General features: G+C 41.0%; 1 pseudogene; it reads right to left on the reverse strand.

Annotated features, from left to right (window-relative positions):
* Positions 1-2,069: 2,069 nt before the first annotated feature.
* Positions 2,070-4,262, reverse strand: LOC134041912 (kinesin-like protein KIF11; annotated as a pseudogene).
* Between the last annotated feature and the right edge of the window lie 9,205 nt (positions 4,263-13,467).

Genomic DNA, 13,467 nt, shown 5'->3' on the forward strand with positions numbered 1-13,467 from the left:
CTCCAGCCCTGTATTCAGAAAAACGTATGTAGCAGAGGTAGCATTGATCCCACTGATCTTGCTTAAAGTTCAAGCAAGATCTTACACACTCTGCTACCTGTCAGAAATTTTATTTCCTCCAGTAGGGGATGGCACCTCATGTGACAAAATCTGTTCCAAATGAAAGAACCAGGTCAAAGCAGTAACCTAGACAACTTCAATGTTACAGCTAACACTATTTATATAGCTACCACTGAGAAGGGAATAGTTACTCCCTTACCTGTTTTAATTTTCTGTTGCACACTGGGCTTCTTTTATGCAGATGCTCTCATGTAGTTTGTGTTTGTCAGCTCCACCAACAAACAGAAAACCCAAGGCACTTAGATGTTTTCTTCTAGCTCCACTTGCAATGAGGATAGAGGGTAGGATTGCAGATACTGTTTTCTTCCTTTTTAAATATTGGACTTCTATTCTGTTTCTTTTAGATGCTTGTGGTACTGACATGTAACCTGGAAAATGCTCAGCTGAGAGAACTGCTCAAAACATAATGCAGTGCTTGATGTTTTCATGTTTTTAATCAAAATAGTGGTGCTGGGTATACTTTCAGATGTAACTAGGAACTGCCTGTATTTATCTAGATAATTTTCAGAACGTTGAGATAACATGCACCACCAGTATAGCAGGTTCACATCCAGCTTTGCAAATCAGGAAGAGCACTGTAAGAGAAAATGATGGGTTAAGTATAGATGAGTTGTAAAAAACCTCTGAACAAAAGGTTTACACCAACACTGATTGCACATGATCAGATTGCTGTAACTTGTGGTTATGTGAGGAACTCATCATAAATTACCATAAGATAAGAATCTTGCAAAACCATACTGGAATCTGAACTACAGAAGTTTTCAGTATGGATAGCTGAGTGATAAGCGACTGTTAATCATTTTAGATGTTATCCAGAAACTAGAAAGAAAAAGTACTTCCTAGTGTGGCTGGAACCCCAAGGTACTGTAGTGTTCATGGAGGTTCCAGTGACAGAAATTTTGTATTTACTTTTCTTCATAGTGTCTGAAGGGGTAACACAAAATTCTGTATTTATGTTTGAAAGCAGTCTCAGTTTTAAGTTCAAGCCAGCTGTACCCTGAGGCTGAAACATGGCCATGTTTTGGCAGCAGCGGAGACTGCCATATGTTGCAGTGATAAAAAAATTACACTGATGCCAATCTCGGAAGTCAGTCTTCTAAAAAAATATATAAGGGAACATATTTGTGGAAATACAAGCTTTTAGAGAGAGAGAGAGTAAAAGAGCTTGACAAGCCTTTATTTAAGGATAATTCTTCTGTCTCTTCAACAGTAAATGCTGCAAGTCATAATTCACTGTTGTTCTTGAGAGAAGTTGTATATAATACATAAATTCACTGCATCTCCCTGTTACACAGAATTGCCTGCTGTCTAGCTCCCAGCTTTCAATTGCCATAGGACCATTCCATTCACTGAATAAATTCTTACTTATTGACTGGCTTTTAGTGAGCACAAACTGGAAATAGATAAGAAGACCATTTTTTTAGGAGTCATTCAGGCAGGCCTCTAAATGAGAGCAGGGATGTGAAGACCCTGGACCTAGCTGGCAGCACCATGACATACTCTTCCCTTTTTTAAGGATAATATAGGCCGTTGATTTGTAGCTCACATGGGTGAGTTCCAATGCTTTTAAAACTGGCAATTTGTTTTAGATCCAGTAAGTATGTCAAGGATCTTTGAACACAACTATTTGTATTCTTTATATGCATATAATGAAATATATTGTAGGATATATTCTTACAGTGTGGTAGTTCCAAACTGCATCTACTGCCACCTTAATGCAGAACAAACTATCCAGTAAAAAATACAGATCTCAGTCATAAACCTTCTGTTCCCTACTGCAAACACTGAAGCTGCTGTTTATTGTTGCTGAAGAAGGACTGTTACTGATCCATAAAGGTGACTAACTGAGCAGTTTTAAATTCCTTTAATTTACCAGTATCCTGAGGTTCACTTTTTAGGTTGCTATGAAGTTGCTGAGAACAGACTATGGATTCCACCATCATCTTCTTTTATGTCCATGAAACATATGACCATAAACTACCATTTATGTCCTTGAGCTTTTGAAAGAAATTATCCAGAGATGCAATAAATTTGCTTTGAAGCAGAATTTTTACTACTGCCTAGGTCAGTAGTTTCCAGATAAACATTTTCTTGCCCAGCACTGATGGTATTCTTCAAACTTGCATGTTTTTGACAGTATACAAGCTAGAGTTCTGCATCTTCTGTGCCAACAGGTTCAGCTGGCTTTGAAGTGAGGACACAAATTAATTTGCATTATTTGTAGGTACACACTTTTCCATTTCTATTTCCCTTAAATTCCCACAGAACGTGCATCTGAGAAAAAAAAAATACTGGCTGTTTATGTAATTTTTTCAGAGTGAGACAGAGATCTCCTAAGAAATGAGTTTTTTATGGCCCTCCATCTCATCAACCAGAAAATTTCCTTATGTTAGTCTGAAACAAACAGTTTAGTTCCAGGACAATTTCTACCATTGCTGTCAAGATATTTAATGCTTCTCCTGATCCAGATATTTGCTTCTCATTCAACTTGAATGGCTCAGCTTTACTAGCAAATGGCATAGTCATATTTTGTAACACATTATCAGATACTTGAGAAAATTCAGCAGTCAGCAATTTTTTAACAGAGGTAAAAGACCCTGATACAACTAATGCAAATATATTATCCACTGAATTACTGATTGATAGGAGCCTATAAAATATGCATAAGATGTCAACATCTGTTGCTGCTTCAGACAGTTCTCACTAACTGAATCTTGTACTTTATTGACCATAACATTAATTCCTCCTGAAAATCTATTTGGATGATAGTACTGTGGTGATCAACAGTTCTCTTATGATACAGTTTTGCATAGATACATGATTTATATTAACAGTATTGACCAAATGGCTATAGCTGTGCCATGAAGTTCTTGTATGTTCAGAACTGAAACCATATATTCTTTCTCAGCTAGAGGAATATTGGTTTCTTGCAGATCTGTCTGTGCTTCTTTTCAATTATTTCTCCTGGAATTGCAGATCTGTTTTCATGGCTTCATTGCTTTTATTAATTGTGAATGGTTTAGTGATTGTTTTGATTACTTTTTCCATGATGCTTATTATCTCAATATACTCTGTAACTTGTTCTTCCCATACAGTCAGCTTTCCTTTAAGGGCTACATGGATTTTTCAATTAAAATATAGATTCCATTTTACTCTTGTGCAGCAGTGAGGTCTCCTTTTAGGTGCTTAGTCTCTTCAGTATCCTCCTCAATAACAGCTCCTTTTGGCAGCTGCTGGTTAAATTAAGGTTTTTATTGTGCTCTTTGCTCTGTGAGCATACTCCACTGTCCTCTTTTCCTTTGGGATTTATAGATGTGGGAGAAACTCTGGCTATTACTGATGTACTTTGTTGTTCTCTGAGAGTATTGAAGGTTCCCTGTGTCTTCTTCCACAAGAGCAGCAATAACTCTTCCATGGATCAGAATAGATTACTTGGTATTTCCAACTTCATAAACTCTTTTATCAAATGCTGCAAACTGAAGCCTTTTTACCTCATACAAGTTTATATTCCTAGTTCTAACAAGCTCTTGTCCATCTGCTCAAGTTACTTTCATATGAATGGTAAAGGAAAAACAGTAGGATCAACTGGAATATGCATTAATGTAATTAGCTGCAATAGTTTTTTTTGCTGCACCTTTCTCCAATATTTGATAGGCTTAATTTTTGTTGTATTGAGGTACTTCTTCCGAGCCTTTCACATTTACACGTATCTTGTGTATGTGATCATTGAACATCTGCAGTCTTTCTCTAGAGCTGTGAATAGGATAAGGTAAAAAACTTCATTATATATTTGCAGAATAGAGATTTTTTTACCAAAAAAAGAGAATAAAAATCATTGTTAATCTCTGTCACTTTTTCCAATATTAAATATTATGTATTGCCAAACTGTTTCAGTGGTGTCCAGCAACAGAAGAAGTAGTGACCATAAACCAAAACACAAGAAGTTCCACCTCAACTTGAAGAAGAACTTTACATTGAAGCTGGTAGAGCCCCGTAAGAGGCTGCCCAGGGAGGTCATGCAGTATCCCTCTCTGGAGACATTCAAAACCCACTTGGACACAACCAAGGAAAGGTACTGTAGCCAGAATAGTTTTGTGTTGCACATGAGTTAACTGGTTCTAATGAAGCACTGGCCTTGTCATTATGCCTCATGATGTGAGCTCATGAACATGATGTGGCAAGTGTGTACAATTTAGTATGGAGGTGTGCTGGAGATGGAAGCAGAGATTTTTGGGATCTACTGTTTTTGAATTAGCTTCACAGATCAGAAAAGAGCAACTAAGCTCTTAAGAAAATCCAAAGTAGTTCAAAGGTAGTTGGTTACTCTGTTCAATTCTCAAAATAGTATTTTATCCTACATATTAAAGCACGTTCCAGTCTTGCTGATGATTAATGGTTCACTAATCATTACATTTATTTTTAAATTCTCCTGAATTAAAAAATGGTTCTTCATAACCACGGGATCAAATTAGAGAGTGCAGCAAGACAAGTACCCACCACCTCTTAGTTTCATGAGGTGAGGCTAAAAGAATAGCACTGTTACTGAGCCTCACTGCAGAGCCGAGTCCCGTGTCCCTGCAAAGACAGCATTTGGAAAAATACACAGTGGTGCAGCACTTGTATCCCAGGCGGATGTTCCTCATCACTTTTGCAAATAAGATATTTTTAAAGTCACATGAAACCCCATAACAACATGATAAAGCAGTGATGCCTTAATATCCTAGGATGTAGTACTCTGGTCCTGACCCTACAGAGACCTGATCCTTTCTAGCCGTATCTCTTATCCTAAAATCCTCCTTCCCAAATGTCCCCAACAGCTCTCCTTACCCCCCCGTTCCCGTGGTTATCCCGCCTCGCAGGTGCTCTTCCTACAAACTCAGCGCCACTTAAAGTGATCACCCAACCCGGCCTTCTCCCTCCAGCCCTCCCGCAGGGCCGTGGCCCCGGCGGGTGGAGAGCCCCTCGCCTCCCGGGGGCACCGCGGGCTGCGGTGCCGGCCCTCCACCGCCCCGGGAGCGGCCGACACCCTTCCCCGGGATACCGCGGCCCGACCCACCTCCTCCCCCGGCAGGTGCGGCCCTCCCGGGCCGCCGCTGCGCACTGGGCGGGGCGGGGAAGCTCCTCCTGCTCGGGCACCGGAGCGGCACAGCCGGGACGGCGGCTCTGCGGTGCGGGAGCTGCTTGCCCGCGGCTCGTCCTCCCGCTGCCGTCGGAGCGGAGCGGCGGCGCCGCCACCGCCGTGCGCGGCCCCGGCACCTGCCCGAGGTGAGCGAGCGGCCGGGCCCGAGGCGGCGCCGCGCCGCCCGTGTTACCTAACCGGGACCGGGGCGCGGGGCGGCCGTCGGTCGTGCCCCGCGGCCCCGGCCGCTCAGCACCGCTGCGGCGGGGAAGGGGGGCTCCGATGGGGAAGGGGGGAGGCGAGGGCGAGTGTCCCCGTTGCTAGGGAGACGGGTCAAGCGGCAGCTCCAGCCGCCGGGGCGCCCCCGGGCATCGAGCGGCGCTGCCGCCGGCCCTCGGCTCCTTGTAGGAGGCGGCGGGGAGCGGCGGTGGGCGGAGGATGAGCTCGGGGTTGCTCCGGCGCCGTGAGTCCCGCTGCCCGCGGGGTTATGCGGGGACGTGCTCCAGGTGCCGGGCTGGCGGCGTCTCCCTGGAACTCGGCTCTGCGCCGCAACACGGGCGCTGGAAGGCGTCTCGGTACTTGGTACGAGCTGCGCTCGCGTGCACCGGGACTCGAAGCCACTCGTTTGACTGGCAAAACCAAGCTTTTGCCCCTCTCCGGCGTTCAGATATGTGAGAGATCACAACTGAAAACGATCCTGGCGCCCTGATTGCTGGAACATTGTATTTGCACCCCTCGCAATTGAAAAGGTGCTGCTCAGGTGGTTGTAGCTGATGGTGGGGAGAAATTTGGTTCCCGGCAGGAAAATTTCCCGTTTGGTCGATCTGGAGCAATTCCACGGAAGAGGCGCGGGTCCCTGCGATGCCGCAGGTTGCGGATGGCTCATCGGTGCCGCGCTCCCAGGCCAGCGGTGCGGCGTGCGTTCCGCCCCTGGAGCGAGCCCGGCTTGTCAGAGCGGGCTCTGGCGGAGTCACAGTGACAGCTGATTCATAGCTGCCCCCCCAAACCCTGGGAAGCAGCGTGCTTGGCACCAGACACCGCAATAAAATGTGAAAGAAAGAGAATTAGGGTTTAAATCTTACCACGGGGAAATAAACTGCAGACGTTGATCCTAGCAAATAGAGTGTGACTACCGTTTTTAAAGCTTGTCGTGAATTTTTCCAATTTTGTAGGGCTAGGAAAATACCTTACAAACGTTTCAGGAGCAAGTTTGGGTTAGTCTTACTTGGGTAGATGTTCGTGGCAGCATTTGTTCAGTCGTGGAAAGATCAGGAGCAGACCCAGAGGCCGCAGTCCTGTTAACTGCAGCACATAGGGTAAAGGATTACTGTAGCCCTGCCAATTCCTGTTGATTCTGGGATCTGCCTCCATGAAGCAGTCGGCAGGAGCAAGACCGCTGAGGCGTGTTCAGTTCTTTAGAGTTTTTACCTGAAAACCGTATTTGTTGTTTAGGGAGATCCCATAGAAATCCAGTGATGTGCTGAATAAGTAACACAGTTACCACAGATAAGCCACCCATATATAGCTACTCAGTCACATCTCTTTGTGTTATTCAAGTTTACAGGTGATTACAGAGAATTTTTTTGTTTACTTTGTAAGTACTCCAGAAAAACTCCTTTAATCTTTTGCCTGTTTTTCAGACTGAGAATAATTTGACAGCATCTGTAAAGCACTGTACAGTTATTATGCACAAAGTACTACACTAAGTATTAGCACTCTCAGAAACTGTTAGAGAACAATAAGCTCTTGATTAGTAGGACACTAAAAATAATGCAGTTGTACCAATTAACATCTCTTAAGCACAAGATTTATAATTTTTAGGTGTCTACAGTGTTTATAAAAATATTGTGTTTTACTGTACATACAAGCAACAAAAGGCCATGTTAATTCCTGTATAGGCATGCATGGAGAACATGTACATTTGGCCAGCCACTGAGTTGGCAGATGCGAGGAAGACTGTACTCCTAATATGTCAGGAGGGTTTCTTTTTAAATTGTCTCTTGAAACCTTGGGGTTTCTTTGAAAATGGTCCAGTTGGATTGGCAGGTATACCTTTCATTCAACTCCAAGCAAGAGAAAATGCTGTTAGGGAAAGGGAGTTTTAATATGGAAAGTGAAGTGTTGTTTATTTAACACTTCGTAGCTCAGCGGGAACCACACAGAAGATGAGATGAACCCCTGTTTTTACTGTCAGAAAACAATGGGACATTTTAAAAGTAAAGATGACCATGCAGAAATTTAATTTATGGATATATTTTTATGAAAGTGAGCTTGGAAGTGACTGGGCTTCAAATTGACCCTGAACAAATAGTGTAGAATCTTGCCTTGGACAAGAAATATGAGATTCTCACAGATCTTCTAGTGGAGTTGTAATCTTTCTTCAGTCTTCTCTTTAAGAGAGGACATGAGCAACTGTGTTTAAGATGGCATCTTGTGTTGAAAAGTCTGCGTATTGCTGATTGTGTAAGTGAATTTGACCCAGGATTTGAATTTGAACATACAAAGAAATTTGACTAGCATCAAGGGAGGTATTTTTTTTCTTTTTTTCCCTCTCTTTTTACTAAGGGGAGCAATAACTTTTGATTTTACGGTAAGGAGAAGTACGGTTAGAAGATCAGGAACAGATGGAAATTTATGCTTTCATGGGTCCTTTCTTCAGTGGCCACTTACAAAGTAAAGTAAGTGCAATTTGAATAGAGAAAATGCTGTGTTCATTTAAAAAAAATTACTTTGTTGTTGTCTATTTTTGATTCAGAATGTCTTTCTTAAGCCTGAAAAGTGAGAAATTGATGTAATGTAGCTTCTGACACTGATGATCAGCTTCTACAAAGCAGCAAAAAGGAATGTATTTAATAAGAAATTCATGGCACTGCTGTGGTGTTTTTGATTGATTCTGCTGACTGGAATATGAAGAACTTAATGGCCAAGAATGACACTAATTTAATGCCACACTAGCATGGGGGAGTGATGATTATAAATTGAACTAGAAGTGGGAATTGGATTAAGTGAAAAATGAAATTAATTTAATCACTTGTGTGAGAACAGATGATGGTTATTGGGAAAAACTAGCCAAACAAAAATATAATGCAGTGTAATTATACTAGCAACCACATATTTGTCTCATTTTAATGATTTTATTAAAAAAAAAAGGTTTTCCTTCATATTTCTCATCCATCTAAGAATTTCATATGATACTTGCCAGTGTGTTTTCTGCTCTTAGGACTTCAATCACTCTGATTACCCTGATTGCAGTAAGTGGAGGGAATCTTGTGTTTGAATTTTTGTATTTCTCTTCTTTGGAGATAGAGGAACAAATTTTTAGCCAAAAGGTTAAAAATTACAAGATTTTCCTAAGAAATTATTGAATTTTTAGAAACCTAATTTTTAGCAGTTTATTCCCCACACAAAACCCCCAAAACCACACTGATACTACTAACTAGTAGAAATAGTATATCCCCTCAAATTTATTGAATTATCTGATATTTATACTTAGTAGTGAAAGACAGGATCCTTGACAGTGATTTCTAAACCCTCACTTCTTTGCATTCTTATTTAGATGGCTTTTTGACCACTTATGTAATAAAACAAGATCTGCTGCTCTGGCATTCTGTGTGCATACTATATTGCATGACTGCATTCATGTAGATGTGATGCTTTTATTTCCAAGAGATTTTTAAAATTTTACTATCAAAAATAAGTAAAGAGTAGAAATCCTTCACTGGGTCTTGTAATTTTTTTAATTAATGATTTATTTTTTTTAATTTTGTCTTGTGTGGGTATCACCCCTGAGTGAATTTTGGGCTTTGAACAGTTAGAAGCTTCATATTGAAAAGAAACATACTTAGGAGACTGTTTTTCAAGGGGCATTCCTGCTAAGTCTGCAGAAATTTCAGGGACTAGAGGCTACTGTGGGAGGTAGGTTCAAGAAATGAAAATGAAGCAATTATGTTGGAGTTTGACAGTTTAAACTGGGAGACCAGGAGAACTCTGAAATTGCTGGTTCTGGGTGAACCCTGTGGTTCAGCCATCCTGAATCTGCCTGACCTTTCTAGAAAGGGAAGTGTCTAATGTAGGCTAGAAAGGAGCTGCAGCAGGTTCTGGGCAGGCGCTCACCCGTGTTCTATGTTCTAGAAAAATGTTTTGTCAAGATTTATCAGACATGTGCTTTAATTGCACTTTTCACTATGGAAAAATTTGGACTAAACTAAGATTAAGCACTGCAGTCCATTGCCAGGCTTGCTGTGGATTGCAATGTTCATCTTCCTTGCTGGGGCACGAGTTTTGCACAGATGAGGTACCTGAATTAGGAAGCCTTTTGTGCTGCTTGCTGTTAGTGGCAGTGAAATCACTCAGGGCAGATAGCTTGTGTGAACTGGAGCAGTACCAAGGGGTCTTAATGTACCTGCATACATTTGAAATACAGCTCTCCTTCAGCTTGAGCCAAGAAAGATGCCATTTCAGAAAGTGACATTCCAGTAGTGAATGCTGTGTGAATTTCAGTCACATTCATGCTGGTGACCTTGATATTGACAGTTGGATATTTCCCTGTGATGAGAAAGCAATAAAATATGTAAACAATTCTGAGCAAAATAGATCAATAATACTTGAGAATGGATGATTTTTGTTTTCCTCTGAGTTAGGTGACTACTCTAAACAGCTATGTAAATTAAGAATTTGTTCTGCCAAAATTTCCGTAGCAATATGCTGCAGCAGTTTAGGAGAGCTTTAATTGTAGGGAATGAGCTCTATATGGGGATAAATATTGTAAATATTTTGATTTGTCAGTACGTGAAGGTTAAGGTTGTTCTGAAGAGTGTCTTTTTCTACAACCATCTGTCTTTGTTTTTCCTGACAGGAACGATACATATAGTGGTGGTAGTTGACAGCATAGATATTGTAATGCTGGAGCCTAATTTACTTCTGTGTTTTCCCTGAATGCTGTGATTGTTTAGGATGGATCTTAAGGTCATGGATTTTTCCCCTCAGTAGTCTAAAATCTTCAATTTTTTAAACCCTTGTCCCTCCAGAATAGCCTTTCATTCTAGTCTTCAGTAAGAAACCAGTTGGAAAAAATTCTCAGTATCACTTGTTTGGATTACAGGGGGGTTTTGTTTTGAAGGTATCATATCTCAGGGTAATTGAGGTTCATTTCTGCACTGTTGATAAGGCTTGATTTCTGTCCTGTATGTTTGTTTTTTAAGTGATTGCTTAAGTGAAAACAGCATTGCTTAGATTAATAACGAATTTTGAAGAAGATGTGAGCAAGCTTATGGCCTTATTATGTCTGAAACATTTTCCATCAGGTGTCACTTCAGGTCAAATAAAGTAAAAGGGCTACTGCCCTTCTAAAGCTAAACTGTGCCCCTACCTGGCCTACAAAATGGATAAAACCCCTGTGCTTGAAGAAATGTCATCCGGATTTGTATATTTTTCAGGTTAATTTTTGAAGTTTTCTAAAATTTGTCTTAATGTTTTTTTCCCCAACAGCTACATTTATAAGACAGTGTCCTTAATAGTTTTTTCCTGGTCTAATACAGATTTCAAAATTATGTATTTAAAGCCGTAAGAAGGTTCTGCCTTTGAGGGTATACATCATCTGTGGTTTTGGTTTCTTTTTTTGTTTTTGTACATCATCTGTGGCCTTTTCTCTGTTAGTTTTGAAAGCCTTCCTTTCAGTCAGTGACCTATATTTTAGTTGTATAAAACAACAGTAGAAAAGAAAGAACTGAGGTGATGTTTTCAGAACAGAGCTGGGACTTGGACTTGAGTGAACTGTGGAGATCAAAGTAGAGGTCTCAAGAGCAAGGCTGAACTGAAGTCTGCCTTCTTGTGGGGATAAAAGTACCTGTTTTGAGAGTTTGGTGTGTTCCTCTGCTGAACTTCCTTTTTTTTTCTTTTTTTTTTCTTTTTTTCCCACTTTTTCTATTTCTGTAGAAAACTCAGACAAACAAACAGGAAGGGAGCTCCTTTCTGGCAGGTCCTTAGTGCATTAGCACTGCAGAGTGCCCTGGAGTGTGCCATCCCCCTGCTGATGCTTCCCATCCTTGGTGAGGTTACATTAAAGTACACTGGGATTTCTGGTGGTCTGTGGTGACTTTGGTATCTAAATCCTGTATTTGCTTGTAGGGAAAGTGTGTAGAAAATTGAATGGTGGCAACCCGAGTGAAGTCTTGTCTGTTTGCATTTCATGTATGTGGTTCCATTCTCCAAACACACTCATAGAATTGCAAAAATTTCAGTGTTGCTGAAATGTAAATAGAACTAGATATGCTTTGCTTGCTTGCTTACTTAGGGAGGATAACTATGAATGGAGCTGAAACAGAAGTAGGAATTCACTGTTAGAGAGCAAGTCTAACTCCAAAATGTTTTGGTAGGCAGGGTTGGCTACCTAATACAAGAGGAAGCTCTCCTGGACCAGCGGGTCTGGATCCTCAAATATATATTCAGTTTGAATTACTCCTTTCCCCCCCCGCCTTAGATTTGTTCAATTTCTTCAAGATCTTTTGCTCACGTCCATCATGCATAGTGGTGTCAGATTCCATGCTTCCCATCTTTGGATGTAAATGACAGCAGATGGGAACAAGTCATACACAGAATTAGTGGAATTTATATTCCTTGCAGCTGTTTACATTTTTCCAGAATTTCAAGTCCACCATAGTGCAACTTTACCTTAAAGGCTGGAAAACTGCTGGACACAGGCTGTTTGAATTTACTGTCTTTTCTAATTAAAACTAACTTTTGCACTATGGAGTTGCAGTGATTTTTAGGGTGTTGCTGGATAGGTGAAGAGAATTAAGGCTGTAGTAGCAGAACCTTGTCAGTTGTAATTTGTAGTAGTTTAAGTCATAAATACCTCCAGCATTCCACTTGCCTCTGCTTTTATTGCAGAGCTGGGGTAGTAGAGCAAGTGCCTGCATTTTGTCTGGTTGTAGGCACTATTGTGGGATGTCAGGATGGGTTTGTACCATAACACCAGTGGCAACACAAGTGTCACCTGTGCTCTGGGGCAATAATATGCGGTGGCAGAACAGGGAGAAGGGGAAGTCAGAAGGCGAGTCAAAGCATCTTCAGTGGCATAGGTTGATTCTGTGAATTGCATATTATGTTTCTACATTTTGTCCTGTCACTGGCCTGTGTACTGTGAGTGTTGAAAATTGCTGTTGGAAATCCAAGGAGTGAATTTTCATAGGCTGTGTCTTTAGTTCCTGATATATTTATTCTTTGGCCCAGGTAGTGAGGGAGATTACTGTGTGATCACCCAGTAGCCCATAGCAAACCAGATCAAGCCCTGAACACCTAAAAGGAGAATATAATATAGGTAATATAGCTATAAAGATATAAGAGAGTAGGGTAGGGTTTTTTTGTTTGTTTGGGGTTTTGTGACTTTGTTGTTGTTTTTTGTTTGACTTGGGGTTTTTTCTGAGCAAGTTGGTACAGTCTGTGGGAGAAAAAAGTGTGAACAGAAGTGTTTCTTTGCTTCTACCTGAGGAAGGCACAGAAGTCTAAACACTTCTCCATTTTTTTCTAATTCAACTTCCATTCCTAATTAAAGATGAGAGATTAAAAATTATTTAATATCTTTATTTTAGGCATTTTTCTTTGAAACAGCAGTTTTTCTCCAAGTAAGGAAAAGTTGTGTCACAGGCTAATGGGGGCTAGGGAATGGTTGAAGAAAATTTTGAGCTGTAAATTCAGAACCTTCTATTTGAAGGGGAAAAAATTCCCCTCTATTTGTTGTTGACTGAGATTATTTTCCATCTGTTTATCTCTGTTACACACATTTGAAAACTATCAGAAGAACCAGACTTTTATCAGAAAATTCCATCTAATGGGTTTATGGCACCTTGTGCATCTGATTTTTACGCAGGATGTTCTGTGGCTGTACTGGCTTGAGGTACCCCAGTCTCCCTGCCCTCCTGCTGCAGCTTTGTTGCTCACGTGTTTTGCTGGCATCACTGTTTGTGGAGCAGTATTGGGGATTGGATCACCAGCATGTCTCCTAGACCTTTAAGAAAAATAAAAAACCTCCCCCTAAAAAACAAAAAGCAACCCCACAGAAGTTTCTCTTATACTTTTAAACCAGGTCAGGCAAAAGAAGGAAGTATAAAAGCCAGCAGTGCTGCTGAACTTGTACCCATTCTGTCTTGAAAGAAGAGAAAGTTGCTTTGACCTGTGATGAATATATATGCAGACTAGAGAAAGGCATGTGGACTGTGTTTAGTTTTCTT

The sequence above is a fragment of the Cinclus cinclus genome, chromosome 3 (genome assembly GCF_963662255.1).
Source record: "Cinclus cinclus chromosome 3, bCinCin1.1, whole genome shotgun sequence".
Lineage (NCBI taxonomy): Eukaryota > Metazoa > Chordata > Aves > Passeriformes > Cinclidae > Cinclus > Cinclus cinclus.